Source organism: Lissotriton vulgaris, chromosome 7 (genome assembly GCF_964263255.1).
Source record: "Lissotriton vulgaris chromosome 7, aLisVul1.2, whole genome shotgun sequence".
NCBI classification, from domain to species: Eukaryota; Metazoa; Chordata; class Amphibia; order Caudata; family Salamandridae; genus Lissotriton; species Lissotriton vulgaris.
Genome location: NC_141695.1, coordinates 163,098,224 through 163,115,117, shown reverse-complemented (window position 1 = coordinate 163,115,117; position 16,894 = coordinate 163,098,224).

Genomic DNA, 16,894 nt, shown 5'->3' with positions numbered 1-16,894 from the left:
GATTGTGGGGCAGTGAGGGGGATTTCGGGTGGTTTTCTTTCTAGGTGGAGTTGGCGGCGGTGAAGCCAGAGTGAAAGAGTGACCGGCTCTCCCTGGCGCTGGTTCTTTGCCCTCCCCCTTCCATGGGTGCACGGCTCTCCTTGGCGCTGGTTCTTTGGGTCCTCCCTTCTCTGGGCTCCTCTCCCTGACGCTGGTTCTTTGGGTCCTCCCTTCTCTGGGCACCCTCAGGGGCGGCTCTAGGCTCATGGCGGCCCTGGGCAGGGAGCGTAGGTAGGGGGGCCCCATAAGAGGGGGTCCGGGCGGAAGCCAGTAAAGAGGGGGAGGGGGGGGGGGGGTCAGGGTGTTTGGAAGTGGAACAAAGCCGGAGGCTGCCAAATCCCTGCCAGCGGCCGCCACTCAAATATGTATCCATCCTCAGAGGATTATTATATTAAGGATATATATTGGCGTGGTGGCCCCTGGGGTTTGGTGGCCCTGTGCATGTGCACAGCTTGCACCTGCCTAAGGCCGCCCCTGGCGCTCGGCTGTCCTTGGAGCTGGCTCTTCGTGTCCCCCCCTTCCCCGGCCCCACTGGCTCTGCTGCAGGCTGGTAGCAATCATCGTCCTGACACTGTGAGAAGGGCAGGTTCGAGTATAACCAAGGATGTGTGCATGTTCCGTCAGAGCTGCATGTGTGTGTGTTACATGCTGTGAGAGCTGCATGCATGTGTGTGTTCCTTGAGAGCTGCATGTGTGTGTGTGTTCCGTGAGAGCTGCATGTGTGTTTGTGTTCTGTGAGAGCTGCATGTGTGTGTGTGTGTTCCGTGAGAGCTGCATGTGTGTGTGTATTCTGTGAAAGCTGCATGTGTGTGTGTTCTGTGAGAGCTGCATGTGTGTGAGTTCCATGAGAGCTGCATGTGTGTGTTCTAAGGTTGTTACATATGTGTTGTGTTTGACGTTGTCTGGTGTGTGCTCCATATGAGTAACTCTTTAGCCGAGCCTGTAGGTTTTCTGTGTCTGAGATAGAGAGTGTGTTGGTGTGTGTGTCTTTGAACGCGCGTTGTGTGAGTGCATGTGTTGTGTCTGCTACTTGTGTCTCTGCTGCTTGCATTACACATCCTTCTGTGCATGTAGCTTTGTCACATTTGTGCAGACAGTATATATCTGTGCATGTATCTTTGTGTCTACTTTTATAGATGGCATAGGCTTGTGACTTTGCGCTGTCTCATTGTGTGTTGTATGTGTTAAAACACATGCATGCATGCAGGGCCGGGATGGGAACCAAAACCGGCCCTGGAAAAGTGCTTGGCCTGCTCCCCGGGAGTTGGGGGTGCGGCCGAGCTGTTTGCCAGGGCCGGTTTTGGCCGATTTTGTTACAGGGGCCAATATTGCAATTATGCAGTAAAACGGCCCTGTAACAAAAACAGCCCCCCAGGCACCCAAAACTGGACCCTGCCTTGGCAGCCCACCGGGGAAATGCCCAGTGCCCGATACGGCCAGTCCAGCCCTGCATGCATGCCTTTCCCATGCAGATGCCTTTACCAAGCATGCCCGTACCCCCCGTCCGTGGTCAGATTTAGGCCACAGGGACCCCATCCCCTGGGGCCAGCAACATCTTTTAGGGAGAGGGGTCCATGGTCCCCCTGCCCAGGCTGTTTTTAAGCCCGGTAACCCCATCCCCGGGGGCCCACAGCTGAATTTATGGGGGGGGGGGGAAGTCACCCACCCTCTACAGGCTGATTTCAGCCTCAGATACCCCATCCCCTATCTCCCAGGGCCTGGTCATATTGTAAATCGGGAGGGGGACACTCAGCCCACCTCCTCCCGACAATTTCAGGACCCGGAAATCCCATTTCCCAGGGACTGCCCATATCAGAAATGGAGAGGGGGCACACATCCCCTCTTCCCAGGCTGATTTTGGCCAGGTGTCCCCATCTCCAGGTGCCCAGCCAATAAAAGCTAAGAGCCATGGGGCCCTCCCGAGGCACCCACCTAGTTGGGGGGCTGTGGATGAAGGCTCCTGAAGCCCAAGGCAGCTCCCCACCTCCAGCGGGAGCTGGCATTGCTCCCGCCCGCAGGGAGACATACTTTTATTAGTATCCCTGCCCACTTCAGTGCGGGCATGGAAAAAAATGAAAAGTGTGCTCTCAACGGGCAGGAGCAATTTGCATGCTGCAGCCCGTTGGAATGGGCTTAGGGTTAGCTCTTGCTTGGTGGGAGTTTTGAAATTGCTCCCACCAAGCAAGAGCCAACACAGGTTTCCTTGCCCATGCCACTGTGAGCAAGGAAACCGGTAAGTCCCAGGGTTCGGCACCCAAGGACATAGCTGGATGTGGCGCTAGGGAATGGGCTCCCCAGTGCCATTAATGGCTCCAGGAGGGCGGGGGCTGCGCTGCCCCCCCTTAAATTTACAGCGGGGTCCCGCGGAATGGGATCCCAGTGGCCAAAATCAGCCATACCAGGGTGCTGCATGCCCCTCCCCCTTTTACAGCACAGCTGTGCCCCCTCCCAATTATATCAAAGGTCGGGCCCCAGGAGATGTGATCCTGGGGGCAAAATCAGCCCAGGTAGGGTGGCTCAGGTGGTCCCCCTCCCTTCTTTTATTTGGCCGGGCCTCCAGGGGATGTGGTCCCTAGGGCTGAAAGCGGCCCGGGAAGGGTGGCCTTATGTGGCCCCCTCCCCCTACATCTTTTATAATAAATCCCCCCCCGGGACCTAGCCCATCCAGGGGCCTAGTAAAACACATGTGCGATTTCCAGTGCTTGTGTGTTTTTTATTTAATGTTCTTGCAGATCCTCCGTGGTTTTGAGGGAAAATTAAAAATATTGTTTTTTTGCCCCAGATGGGGTCCTTGTGGGACCCCACCACCAGTCCTAGGGGGTCAGGATATTTGCACCCTGTCCCCTTGTCTTGCGGCTGAGTCCAAGTCCCAAGATGGCTGCCACCACTTCCTGGTTGAAGTGGTGGCAGCCAATCAGATCTAATCATGAGAACTGTTGGATCCGCGGAGCATCCGCGTGCCTTGATATACATAGAGCTTTTTTTTTAAATCACCCTAAAACTACTTAACAGATTTACACCAAATCACAGACAAGTATTTGAAAGGCAATAGGCCTCAAATTTCGAGAGTTTAAGCTATTGTCATTTACAATGCCAATAGCTCAAACTCTGGTAATGGCGAGACCTATTTCATTTAAAAGAAGTGGCCACCATTGTCCCAGGCTGCTTGGAAAGGGAAAGCGTGCATGGCGTGCAGAATGCAATGAAAGTATGATGTGCCTGCAGTAGGAGGAACTCATTACAGAAAATAGTGCTTACAGACAAATTAAAACATACAGTGTAAAGGCTGTTTCCCATCTCGTTGCTGTACAGATAGTCTATCTCTATGAACTTTATCTAGCATCTGTGCTGTTTGTTTTCATGTGTCTGTGGGTGCTGGGTTCACTACAGTCTAGTGATGCTTTCTTCATTCTCTGTGTGCTCTGTGAGTTTGTGTATGTGGGGTACGTAGGTTTGTGTGTATCACTACAGTTTGTACTTATTGGGCTTCTGTTTCTCTTTAAGAGTCTTGCTTGTGTTTGTCGGTAAGTGTTGCGTCGACAACACTTTCCGTCAACACACTGATGAATACCCAAAGGTGCCTGATGAATTTCCCCTTGGGTCTGTAATCTGTATCCATCTCCTCGGCAGGTCTCAGTCAGTGGAAGACAACACACTTGATTCCAAGTTTCAGATGAAATTAAATGAAAATTGCACTTATATAGCGCGTAACTACTCGGAGGCCTCGCAGCGCTTTAGACTGAATACTGGTGACGGGCTCAGGGTAGATCTTTGTGTCTAGATAAACTTTGTGTCTAGGTGTGATCCTCAGCAAAATTGAGTACATTTTTGTGACAATTTAGAGAGGATTAATATGTCACGTGTGAGTGGATCCCTTATCGCTCAGTGCATTAGACAGGTATCTAAGCTTTGATTCACATTTTCTTAATAAAAAGAAGTTGGCACTGATTTTTTTGGTAGAGTAACCACGCAGGGCTTTGATATATTTCACCAGAGAGGTTATGATATATAAGTTGGGGTTGTGGTCAAAGGTATCCTAGAGATTCTATTCTGAACTCCACTCCAGATGTGCCACCAATGTGAGCATTTATAGGCAAGTATTGGGATTAACTGCACTCCAGATGTGGAATCAAGGTAAGATCTGATAGGCAAGTATAGAGATTCTTAACTCTACTCCAGATGTGGCATTACGGTAAGTATTTATAGACACGCATAGAGATTCTTAACTGAACTCCAGATGTGGCATCAAGGTAGGTATTGATAGACAATTATGGATATTCTGAACTGCACTCCAGATGTGGCATGAAGAAGAGTGATCCATGCTGACTTGTATAATACTGTGGTGGTTAAAATTCTGCCCGCGAGTTGCACGGAAAGCTATGAGATGGCCAACACAGTCTTCACGGGACGCAGTGATGGGCCCCTAAGATTAGCAAGGTATATTTGAAGAGATATGCCACAAGATCCCATGAAACATGTCACCACAGGCCCCCTTGGTGATGTGGTGCAGGCCAGGGGCTCCCAAGGAAGGCTTTAAGGGAGAAGTCATGGGGTTGCTTAAAACACCTCACAACAGGCCTCCTTGGTGCTGGGGGGAGACACATAGTTGTCCTTTATTGGATGGGAATTCAAAGATGTCCCAGGAAGAGGGTGCCTCGTAAAGGCCGGTATTACTAGTCAGTTAGTCATAAAATCTCTCAAGGAAGCTCACTGGGCTGGTCCAGCCTTCTGCCTGGCACTTAAGTGGTCAGTCATGAGCTGCAGGCCTAGGGTGGAAGGCCGGTCATGGTGCAGCAGACCCACAGTGTAAGACCAGTAATGGGGCATGAGGCCGACCCCGGTGGAGAGACGGTCAGGGCAGAGCCGGACCACAGGGGAAGGCCGGCTCATGGTGCAGCCTGCTCATGGTGGAAGACCGGCCCATGGTGCAGCAGGCCTTTGTTGGAAGGCCAGTAATGGCGCAGCAGGCCCACAGTGGATGGCCAGTAATGGGGCAGGAGGTCCACGGTGGAAGGCCGGTCATGGAGCAGCAGCCCCATGGTGGAAGGCTGGCCCACAATGGAATGCCAGCCCACGGTGCAGGGGAGGCCCACGGTGGAAGGCCGGATCATGGTGCAGCAAGACCACCGTGGAAGGTCAGTCATGAGCTGCAGGCCCACGGTGGCAGTCCGGCCCGCGGTGCAGTAAGCTCACAGTGGAAGGCTGGTCATAAGCTACAGGCCCACGGTGGAAGACAGGCCCATGGTGCAGTAAGCTCACAGTGGAAGGCCGGTCATGAGCTGCAGGCCCACGGTGGAAGGCTGGTCATGAGCTGCAGGCCCACGGTGGAAGGCCGGCCCCCGGCGCTGCAGGCCCACGGTTGAAGGCCGGTCAGGGCACCGCAGGCCCACGGTGGAAGGCTGGTCATGAGCTGCAGGCCCACGGTTGAAGGCCGGTCAGGGCGCCGCAGGCCCACGGTGGAAGGCTGGTCATGAGCTGCAGGCCCACGGTTGAAGGCCGGTCAGGGCGCCGCAGGCCCACGGTGGAAGGCTGGTCATGAGCTGCAGGCCCACGGTTGAAGGCCGGTCAGGGCACCGCAGGCCCACGGTGGAAGGCTGGTCATGAGCTGCAGGCCCACGGTTGAAGGCCGGTCAGGGCGCCGCAGGCCCACGGTGGAAGGCTGGTCATGAGCTGCAGGCCCACGGTTGAAGGCCGGTCAGGGCGCCGCAGGCCCACGGTGGAAGGCTGGTCATGAGCTGCAGGCCCACGGTTGAAGGCCGGTCAGGGCGCCGCAGGCCCACGATGGAAGGCCGGTCAGGGCACCGCAGGCCCACGGTGGAAGGCCGGTCATGAGCTGCAGGCCCACGGTGGAAGGCCGGTCAGGGCACCGCAGGCCCACGGTGGAAGGCCGGTCAGGGCGCCGCAGGCCCACGGTGGAAGGCCGGTCAGGGCACCGCAGGCCCACGGTGGAAGGCCGGTCATGAGCTGCAGGCCCACGGTGGAAGGCCAGTCAGGGCACCGCAGGCCCAAGGTGGAAGGCCGGTCAGGGCACCGCAGGCCCACGGTGGAAGGCCGGTCATGAGCTGCAGGCCCCCGGTGGAAGGCTGGTCAGGGCACCGCAGGCCCACGGTGGAAGGCCGGTCATGAGCTGCAGGCCCACGGTGGAAGGCTGATCAGGGCGCTGCAGGCCCACGGTGGAAGACATGCCCATGGTGCAGCAGGCCCAGGGTGGAAGGCCGGTCATGAGCTGTAGGACCACGGTTGAAGGCCGGTCAGGGCGCCGCAGGCCCACGATGGAAGGCCGGTCATGAGCTGCAGGCCCACGGTGGAAGGCCGGTCATGAGCTGCAGGCCCACGGTGGAAGGCCGGTCAGGGCACCGCAGGCCCACGGTGGAAGGCCGGTCATGAGCTGCAGGCCCACGGTGGAAGGCCGGTCAGGGCACCGCAGGCCCACGGTGGAAGGCCGGTCAGGGCACCGCAGGCCCACGGTGGAAGGCCGGTCATGAGCTGCAGGCCCCCGGTGGAAGGCTGGTCAGGGCACCGCAGGCCCACGGTGGAAGGCCGGTCAGGGCACCGCAGGCCCACGGTGGAAGGCCGGTCAGGGCACCGCAGGCCCACGGTGGAAGGCCGGTCATGAGCTGCAGGCCCCCGGTGGAAGGCTGGTCAGGGCACCGCAGGCCCACGGTGGAAGGCCGGTCATGAGCTGCAGGCCCCCGGTGGAAGGCTGGTCAGGGCACCGCAGGCCCACGGTGGAAGGCCGGTCATGAGCTGCAGGCCCACGGTGGAAGGCTGATCAGGGCGCTGCAGGCCCACGGTGGAAGACATGCCCATGGTGCAGCAGGCCCAGGGTGGAAGGCCGGTCATGAGCTGTAGGACCACGGTTGAAGGCCGGTCAGGGCGCCGCAGGCCCACGATGGAAGGCCGGTCATGAGCTGCAGGCCCACGGTGGAAGGCCGGTCATGAGCTGCAGGCCCACGGTGGAAGGCCGGTCAGGGCACCGCAGGCCCACGGTGGAAGGCCGGTCAGGGCGCCGCAGGCCCACGGTGGAAGGCTGGTCATGAGCTGCAGGCCCACGGTTGAAGGCCGGTCAGGGCGCCGCAGGCCCACGGTGGAAGGCCGGTCAGGGCACCGCAGGCCCACGGTGGAAGGCCGGTCATGAGCTGCAGGCCCCCGGTGGAAGGCTGGTCAGGGCACCGCAGGCCCACGGTGGAAGGCCGGTCATGAGCTGCAGGCCCCCGGTGGAAGGCTGGTCAGGGCACCGCAGGCCCACGGTGGAAGGCCGGTCATGAGCTGCAGGCCCACGGTGGAAGGCCGGTCAGGGCACCGCAGGCCCACGGTGGAAGGCCGGTCAGGGCACCGCAGGCCCACGGTGGAAGGCCGGTCATGAGCTGCAGGCCCCCGGTGGAAGGCTGGTCAGGGCACCGCAGGCCCACGGTGGAAGGCCGGTCATGAGCTGCAGGCCCACGGTGGAAGGCTGATCAGGGCGCTGCAGGCCCACGGTGGAAGACATGCCCATGGTGCAGCAGGCCCAGGGTGGAAGGCCGGTCATGAGCTGTAGGACCACGGTGGGAGGCCGGCCCCTGGCGCTGCAGGCCCCGCGCTGGGCTGCGAGTCCCAGGAAGGAGTTAAGATTTCCTGGAACTGCCCGCATTCCTCCCTGGACACATTTCTAGGTCAGACGCCGCGGCTCGTTTGTTTGCAGCCTTCAGTGTGTTTGCATTGTGCAGCCTGCAGTGGGGGAGGGGCGGCGTGTAACCCTTTCGGGCCCTCAGACAGGCCGCGAGGGCGGCTCCCGCTGGGTTTTACCGGTCAGTGCTCCAGTACCGAGGCCGACACATACCGGTCAGTGCTCCAGTACCGAGGCAGACACATACCGGTCAGTGCTCCAGTACCGAGGCAGACACATACCGGTCAGAGCTCCAGTACCGAGCCAGACTCATACCGGTCAGTGCTCCAGTACCGAGGCAGACACACACCGGTCAGTGCTCCAGTACTGGGTCAGACTCATACCGGTCAGTGTTCCAGTACTGGGGGCAGACACACACCGGTCAGCGCTCCAGTACTGGGGTAGACTCATACCAGTCAGTGCTCCAGTACTGGGGTATACACATACCAGTCAGTGCTCCAGTACTGGGGTATACACATACCAGTCAGTGCTCCAGTACTGGGGCAGACACATACCGGTCAGTGCTCCAGTACTGGGGGCAGACACATACCAGTCAGTGCTCCAGAACTGGGGTATACACATACCAGTCAGTGCTCCAGTACTGGGGGCAGACACATACCAGTCAGTGCTCCAGTACTGGGGTATACACATACCAGTCAGTGCTCTAGTACTGGGGCAGACTCATACCGGTCAGTGCTCCAGTACTGGGGCAGACTCATACCAGTCAGTGCTCTAGTACTGGGGCAGACACATACCGGTCAGTGCTCCAGTACTGGGGCAGACTCATAGAGGTCAGTCCTCCAGTACTGGTTCGGGCATATACATCTTTATCAGTCAGAGCTACTGTCCTGGGGTGGAAACACAAAGGTTTACTTGTTGATACTCTAGTACTGAGGCAGACATTCACAACTTTGCTCATCAGTGCTACAGTACTGGGGGGCAGACACATACCAGTCAGTGCTCAAGTACTGGGGCAGACTCATACCTGTCAGTGCTCAACTAATGGTGCAGACACATATTGGTCAGTGCTCCAGTACTGTGGCAGATACATAGCGGTCAGTGCTCCAGTACTAGGGGGGCAGACAAATACTGGTCAGTGCTCAAGTACTGGGGGGCAGACACATACCGGTCAGTGCTCCAGTACTGAGGGGCAGACACATACCGGTCAGTGCTCCAGTACTGAGGGGCAGACACATACCGGTCAGTGCTCCAGTACTGGCAAGGCCGAGGACACAGCTTCACAGTCAGTGCCCGGGTACATGCGTAGGTTTGAAAGGAGCCTGAGCGAGCTGTACTCCCTTCTGTATACTCCAGTGATGACCTAAATGCACCTCGGCACTGCTCTGCAGTGCCCACTACTGCAAAGACACACACCCGCCCTCCACCAGTGCACCTCAGTCCTGCTCTGCAGTGCCCACTGCTGCAAAGACACACACCTGCCCTCCACCAGTGCACATCAGCCCTGCTCTGCAGTGCCCACTGCTGCAAAGACACACACCGGCACTCCACCAGTGCACCTCAGCCATGCTCTGCAGTGCCCACTACTGCAAAGACACACACCTGCCCTCCACCAGTGCACCTCAGTCCTGCTCTGCAGTGCCCACTGCTGCAAAGACACACACCGGCACTCCACCAGTGCACCTCAGCCATGCTCTGCAGTGCCCACTACTGCAAAGACACACACCTGCCCTCCACCAGTGCACCTCAGCTGAGCTCTGCAGTGCCCACTGCTGCAAAGACACACCCACACTCCACCAATGCACCTCAGCCCTGCTCAGCAGTGCCCACTGCTGCAAAGACACACACCCGCCCTCCACCAGTGCACCTCAGTCCTGCTCTGCAGTGCCCACGGCTGCAAAGACACACAACGGCACTCCACCAGTGCACCTCAGCCATGCTCTGCAGTGCCCACTACTGCAAAGACACACACCCGACCTCCACCAGTGCACCTCAGTCCTGCTCTCCAGAACCCACTGCTGCAAAGACACACACCCGCCCTCCACCAGTGCACCTCAGTCCTGCTCTGCAGTGCCCACTGCTGCAAAGACACACACCTGCCCTCCACCAGTGCACATCAGCCCTGCTCTGCAGTGCCCACTGCTGCAAAGACACACACCGGCACTCCACCAGTGCACCTCAGCCATGCTCTGCAGTGCCCACTACTGCAAAGACACACACCTGCCCTCCACCAGTGCTCCTCAGCCCTGCTCTGCAGTGCCCACTGCTGCAAAGACACACACCGGCACTCCACCAGTGCACCTCAGCCATGCTCTGCAGTGCCCACTTCTGCAAAGACACACACCTGCCCTCCACCAGTGCACCTCAGCTGAGCTCTGCAGTGCCCACTGCTGCAAAGACACACCCACACTCCACCAATGCACCTCAGCCCTGCTCAGCAGTGCCCACTGCTGCAAAGACACACACCCGCCCTCCACCAGTGCACCTCAGCCCTGCTCAGCAGTGCCCACTGCTGCAAAGACACACACCCGCCCTCCACCAGTGCACCTCAGCCCTGCTCTGCAGTGCCCACTGCTGCAAAGACACACACCCGCCCTCCACCAGTGCACCTCAGTCCTGCTCTGCAGTGGCCACTGCTACAAAGACACACCCACACTCCACCAATGCACCTCAGCCCTGCTCAGCAGTGCCCACTGCTGCAAAGACACACACCCGCCCTCCACCAGTGCACCTCAGTCCTGCTCTGCAGTGACCACTGCTGCAAAGAGACACACCCACACTCCACCAATGCACCTCAGCCCTGCTCAGCAGTGCCCACTGCTGCAAAGACACACACCCACACTCCACCAGTGCACCTCAGCCCTGCTCTGCAGTGCCCTTTGCTACAAAGATCCACACCCGCCCTCCACCAGTGCACCTCAGCCCTGCTCTGCAGTGCCCACTACTGCAAAGACACACACCTGCCCTCCACCAGTGCACCTCAGCTGAGCTCTGCAGTGCCCACTGCTGCAAAGACACACACCTGCCCTCCACCAGTGCACCTCAGCTGAGCTCTGCAGTGCCCACTGCTGCAAAGACACACACCCGCCCTCCACCAGTGCACCTCAGCCATGCTCAGCAGTGCCCACTGCTGCAAAGACACACACCGGCACTCCACCAGTGCACCTCAGCCATGCTCTGCAGTGCCCACTGCTGCAAAGACACACACCCGCCCTCCACTAGTGCACCTCAGCCATGCTCTGCAGTGCCCACTGCTGCAAAGACACACACCCGCCCTCCACCAGTGCACCTCAGTCCTGCTCTGCAGTGACCACTGCTACAAAGACACACCCACACTCCACCAATGCACCTCAGCCCTGCTCAGCAGTGCCCACTGCTGCAAAGACACACACCCGCCCTCCACCAGTGCACCCCACCCCTGCTCTGCAGTGCCCACTGCTGCAAAGACACACACCCGCCCTCCACCAGTGCACCTCAGTCCTGCTCTGCAGTGACCACTGCTACAAAGACACACCCACACTCCACCAATGCACCTCAGCCCTGCTCAGCAGTGCCCACTGCTGCAAAGACACACACCTGCCCTCCACTAGTGCACATCAGCCCTGCTCTGCAGTGCCCACTGCTGCAAAGACACACACCCGCCCTCCACCAGTGCACATCAGCCCTGCTCTGCAGATACCACTACTGCAAAGACACACACCCGCCCTCCACCAGTGCACATCAGCCCTGCTCTGGAGAGCCCACTGCTGCAAAGACACACACCTGCCCTCCACCAGTGCACATCAGCCCTGCTCTGCAGTGCCCACTGCTGCAAAGACACACACCTGCCCTCCACCAGTGCACATCAGCCCTGCTCTGCAGTGCCCACTGCTACAAAGACACACACCCGCCCTCCACCAGTGCACCTCTGCCCTGCTCTGCAGTGCCCACTGCTGCAAAGACACACACCCGCCCTCCACCAGTGCACCTCAGTCCTGCTCTGCAGATACCACTGCTGCAAAGACCCACACCCGCCCTCCACCAGTGCACCTCAGTCCTGCTCTGCAGATACCACTGCTGCAAAGACCCACACCCGCCCTCCACCAGTGCACCTCAGTCCTGCTCTGCAGTGCCCACTGCTGCAAAGACACACACCCGCCCTCCACCAGTGCACCTCTGCCCTGCTCTGCAGTGCCCACTGCTGCAAAGACACACCCACACTCCACCAATGCACCTCAGCCCTGCTCTGCAGTGCCCACTGCTGCAAAGACACACACCCGCCCTCCACCAGTGCACCTCAGCCCTGCTCTGCAGTGCCCACTGCTGCAAAGACACACACCCGCCCTCCACCAGTGCACCCCACCCCTGCTCTGCGGTGCCCACTGCTACAAAAAACACACACACCCGCCCTCCACCAGTGCACCTCAGCCCTGCTCTGCAGTGCCCACTGCTGCAAAGACACACACCCGCCCTCCACCAGTGCACCTCTGCCCTGCTCTGCAGTGCCCACTGCTGCAAAGACACACCCACACTCCACCAATGCACCTCAGCCCTGCTCTGCAGTGCCCACTGCTGCAAAGACACACACCCGCCCTCCACCAGTGCACCTCAGCCCTGCTCTGCAGTGCCCACTGCTGCAAAGACACACACCCGCCCTCCACCAGTGCACCCCACCCCTGCTCTGCGGTGCCCACTGCTACAAAAAACACACACACCCGCCCTCCACCAGTGCACCTCACCCTGCTCTGCAGTGCCCACTGCTGCAAAGACACACACCTGCCCTCCACCAGTGCACCCCACCCCTGCTCTGCGGTGCCCACTGCTACAAAAAACACACACACCCGCCCTCCACCAGTGCACCTCAGCCCTGCTCTGTACCACACACAGCTACGCCAGTCCCTCACACAGCTACTCCAGTACCGCACACAGCTACGCCAGTACCACGCTCAGCTGTGCCAGACCCTCACACAGATACGCCAGTACCGCACACAGCTACGCCATTACAGCGCACAGCTCTGCCGGTACCCTACACAGCTCTGCCAGTACCGTGCACAGCTCCGCCGGTACCATGCACAGATCCAACGGTACCGCGCACAGATCCGCCGGTACTTCACAAAGCTCTGCCAGTGCTGCGCACAGCTCCGCCAGTACTGCGAACAGCTCCGCCAGTACCGCGCACAGCTCCGCCCGTTCCACAGACCATACTCCGCAGCACCCAATGGTACTCACACAGGGCTCTCTCATCTCGCTCTTCGGCTCCCATTTTACTCCAGTACTGAGTCCCGTGCACAGCTGTCAGTGTACTTCAGTACTTCCCTCCGGCTGCCTACACTATTCGGTACCAAGACATGGTGTTAGTCCACCACATGGAAGGCCAGGAAGCGTCAGTGTTAGATCAGAGCTGGCAGCAAAACTCAGTAATATTAAGACCCGCCAAAGCATCTCACACCTGAGTGCATCGCCCTCTGCTTTACAGTACGGGCCCCCCGAAATACCTCTGCCCAGGACACTCAAGAGTCAAATACACACTTCTACGCCCCCCAACACTGCGTTTCACCTCAGTCCTAACCTGTGGCAGCATGACCTCCCCCCACAGGGCTCTCCCCAAGCACCACACCCCAGCTGTCTGCTGTATCTGTTCCAACACTGCATTTCATCTAACCCTGGGTGAAGCACTACGCTATGCTCGCGTAGTTTGCGAAGTTTGCGCAACTTCGTTCTACACGAGCTTTACGTAGCACAGTGCGAACACGCGTAGCATAGTGCAGCAGTAATTTTTTGCTTGCTCGCGGTCCTCAACATCATGTTCATGACCTCGAGCAAGCAAAATGACATCCCGGCGAGATTCTCAACGCGGGGAGGTCAGGTTTCTCATTGCGAGTGGTCGCGCATGCTCGCCACTGCTCGTGATGAGAAACTACCAGTCCGCGTTGAGAAAGCTGCCGCTCGAGTAAAAATCTACTCGAGCAGCAGAAAACTACAGCTCGCACTGTGCAAGATGCCGTTTTCAATGATTGCATAGTGCTGGATGCTTGTCCGCACTGTGCAATCATTGAAAACGCATCTTGCACAGTGCGAACATGCTACTACGCAGTTCGCGAAGTGCTACGTGAAGTTCGCGTAGTGAGAAGTGCACTTTGCATAGCTTCGCGTAGCGCTACTTCGTGAACTACGCCCAACCCTAATTTCATCTCTGGGTCCCTTCAAAACATCCGAGCTCCCCTCAAATAAATGGACCCTACAATGACAGAAAATGATTCCTCCTCAAACTTTCAAAGTCTCTTGATAATTTCTGACCAACTTTAATTTTGTGACTATGAATGGACATTTTTGTTTCAAAACAAAAACTTAGGCAAAAGATATGAAACCTTCCCTGCCTTTTTTTGTCGCTTGATTTAATGTTCTCCCAGTGTCAATCCGGTCCCCTTGGGCTGTGCTCTGTCTTGTAAGGCCCTACCTGTATCTCTGTAGATTGTGTAATGTCGTCGGACTTTAACCCTATCCGTGCTGATGATGGAACCGCTCCGTCATCAGCTGCGGTGGCGCTGTGCTGATGACGGAGCGGTTCCGTCATGGCCCTGCCGCCGCGCCTGCACGGCGCTGATGTCGCGCCTGCGCGGCGCGTTCTTTTGAGCGGGCGGGGCCATGAGGGAACCGCTCCGTCATGAGCACAGCTCAACCGCGGCTGGTGACGGAGCGGTTCCGTCACCAGCATGGCCCCGCCGCGCGGCAACCCGCCCCCTTAGCACTTCGGCGGAACAGCCGCCGCAGTGAAGGGGTTAATTCTGTCAGCTGTGCCAGAGATGTTTTAAGACATGGGCAAAGTGGGATCTGGCCCAGGGCGCCAGCCTTTTTGGGGCCCCTTTTAGAGCCAGCTCTGTTCTGTCTTACCCCTGATGATCTTGAGCAATTCTTAAACACATTTTTTAAATACCGTTTTCCTTTCATTTATTTTGAATATGGTTGATTAAGCATGTTGCAGAGAAATGCTTTGTTTATGTTTCATGCAACATAAAAAAAACCTTTCTTTTAGATCAAAACATGACCCCACATATGACAAATGGGAGGGCGTCACGAGACCATTTACAGTAATATTAGTGAGCTGCTGGGGCGTTAAATATTGAAAACACAAGTCACTATCCCTGAATAAATACATATAATTTTTTTAATAATTTGGAAGAGTTTGTCTGTGCACTATCATTTACTTGGCCAAAGAGGTCATAAAAAGCTTGAAATTGGATCTTTTAAATTGAAAAATGTCGGAAAAGGATGGTGCCCCCAAAATACGCTCGGTCCAGGGCCCCCAAAATCCTTAAGATGTCCCTGGGTTGTGCCCTGTGTGATATCTAGGAGGATGGATGGTTTATGTCTGTGGACTATTGTCATGTGTTATCCTCAGATCATGCCCTGTCTTGAGAGATGAATCCTGTGTGTCCCATTACAGGCTCGCGTCTCCTATGTCCGCAGGCTGTGCGGTGCCTCTGGCGATGTCGTGTGTGTATCTACAGGCATGTAGGTGTCTGCTGATGAATCCTGTGTGTCCCATTACAGGCTCGCGTCTCCTATGTCCACAGTCTGTGTGGTGCCTCTGGTGATGCCGTGTGTGTATCTACAGGCATGTAGGTGTCTGCTGATGAATCCTGTGTGTCCCATTACAGGCTCGCGTCTCCTATGTCCACAGTCTGTGTGGTGCCTCTGGCGATGCCGTGTGTGTATCTACAGGCGTGTAGGTGTCTGCTGATGAATCCTGTGTGTTCCATTACAGGCTCGCGTCTCCTATGTCCGCGCGCTATGTGGTGCCTCTGGTGATGCCGTGTGTTTATCTACAGGCATGTAGGTGTCTGCTGATGAATCCTGTGTTTCCCATTACAGGCTTGCGTCTCCTATGTCCACAGTCTGTGTGGTGCCTCTGGCGATGCCGTGTGTGTATCTACATGCATGTAGGTCTCTGCTGATGAATCCTGTGTGTTCCATTACAGGCTCGCGTCTCCTATGTCCGCGCGCTGTGTGGTGCCTCTGGTGATGCCGTGTGTGTATCTACAGGCATGTAGGTGTCTGCTGATGAATCCTGTGTTTCCCATTACAGGCTCGCGTCTCCTATGTCCACAGTCTGTGTGGTGCCTCTGGCGATGCCGTGTGTGTATCTACATGCATGTAGGTGTCTGCTGATGAACCCTGGGTATCCGTGGACTGTGTCTTCTGGAGATGAGTTCTGTCTCCCTGTAGATTGTAGAAGGTGTTGACAGATGAATCCCTATCTCTGTAAATCGTGATGTGTGGGGGACGACAAGCCCTCTGTATGTACAGGGTGTGATGGAATGGGAGGGAGAGAGTCTGTAAATGAATCCTGCAGGGGTACTGATTTATTGAAAGATGAGGCTTGTATAGGCGGTCAAGGGGTAGAATATTAACCCTGCACATGAGAGGGGTCCAACGCTGGTCCAGGAACCCTGCATCCATGCCAGATTCCCAAGTTATCAACTTAAGATACATTTATATCTAATGCATCTAAATGAAGTCATTTACACAGCATTCTCCTTAAGATTTGGTATAGATTCGGCCCTAAAGGGGGTGGGTTGGCACGTAACATAAGATAACATGTATTTGTACAGCACACATTCCCCTGTGGGGCATCTTGGCATTGAATAACTAATGCTTGTTGTTACCCAACTAAATGGTAGTCATTTTATCAACCTCAGAAGGATGAAAGGCTGAGTGGACCCACCGGGATTTGAACCTGTGACCATGAGGTCAAACAAAGGCCCCTACAGTGGACGCATTTGTCCACTAAGCCACCAGCCATGGATTTCATTCTAAATGAGTGAATATTCATGCATATGCACAGAGATTTCACTCACCTTTGGCACAACATTCCCTGTCTGACCTACCCAGTCTCTTCCTGAGAGCAGGTAGAGCGCCCCGGCCTGAGTCACAGTGCAGAGCGACCCCCTGTTGATAACAGACCGCAAATCTGTGCCTTGCTCCAGGGATCTGTTTACGTACTATCTGTTTACCTGTCTGTCTGTCTGTTTACATTCATTCATCTATCCATTGCACCAGCAGGCGCCCCATAGACAACACCGCATAACTCACAGGGAGAATGAGTGTCCTAAATGGGACTCACTCAGGTTCAGCAGAAGGTCTGCAAGACATGTCTCGGGCTTACTGATCCCCAGTGTTGGGAAACCCCTCGGCTTCCAAGCACTCCAGCCACACTTGCCTGGGCTAGGGGAAGGTGAAATGACTCCAGCCCCCAGCCATCTGAACGGAGAC